Source organism: Cryptotermes secundus, unplaced genomic scaffold (genome assembly GCF_002891405.2).
Source record: "Cryptotermes secundus unplaced genomic scaffold, Csec_1.0 scaffold2821, whole genome shotgun sequence".
NCBI lineage: Eukaryota > Metazoa > Arthropoda > Insecta > Blattodea > Kalotermitidae > Cryptotermes > Cryptotermes secundus.
Window position 1 is genome coordinate 1 of NW_019741329.1, and position 1,033 is coordinate 1,033.

At 45.2% G+C, this 1,033-nt stretch overlaps 1 pseudogene; it reads right to left on the reverse strand.

Annotated features, from left to right (window-relative positions):
- Nucleotides 1–21: 21 nt before the first annotated feature.
- The window catches only part of LOC111872734, a 7,594-nt pseudogene continuing 6,582 nt past the window's right edge, over nt 22–1,033 (reverse strand).

Below are 1,033 nucleotides of genomic sequence, written 5' to 3' on the forward strand. Positions count from 1 at the left end.
TACAACAGTAGCTTAGTCACGTGAATGGTTGTAAGCTTGACCACCGCCAAGCTTAATGCTCTTATACTTTTGTCAGATGTTCAGAGTCGCAGTCAGGGTTACTTAACGACTAGCAGTATACCGCCAATCAGTTTGTCTCGTTGACAAGCCTCTTGAGACTAACGACCAGTAATTCCTTTTTTCCAACCGAATACTTGCAGTAAGAGTCCTTATGTAACATCCTCTCCGATGAGGGGATGGGTCTGTCATTTATAAATGATGCTGTTCCTCGTTAGGACAGTCATTCTCAGGTCTGAGTCCCATGGGACTCGTGACCACATTTTACTGTCTCAGACTGAAAACTCCCTTAACCTGGAAGGCCAGGTCCCTGTATTTATATTCCCCAGGAACAGGGTGGCCCAGTTAAATGCCCAGGCACTGGGTCCCTTTACGTTGCCTCCTACAACTTGCAGGGCTACAGTAGAGGTATTCAATCCCACCTCCACACGAGAAAAATATAGCTGTCAGGTGTCTGTCAGAAATTTTCTCATTCATCCTTGTTATACAGCCTCAGCACAGACTGCACAGAAAAGGCCACTTCCAAGAATTCCTCTGCTGTTGAGTGATGTGTTAAGTGGGCTGATGCCTAGTGATGGTCTGTTGCCTAGCAATGAATATCTTTTCTGGATCTGCTAGTCCAGCTTTCGGCTGTCATGTCACAATATTTATGGTATGTTATGCTGTTGTGCAGGCAGTAATTACAAAACTGGAAGGCTTACCATATGCAGAGTTTTGGCTTTGGTATGAAGGGATCACTAAGGAACTTCCTGAGGATATCTGTGCATGTGTCAGCCACCTGGTCATGGCTCAATGTCTCCATATATTTGGCTTCCCGACCCGAGATCCAGCCGAGCAACGGCGTCTCTGACAGTTTGGAGAAAGAGTAGATCTTGTGGTACCAAGTGTTACTTAGGTCATCTGGAAAGAGAAATGTTTGACAACATTCACTACTTCTTGTGCAGTCTTCGGACAGCGCACATAAAAAAAATCCATA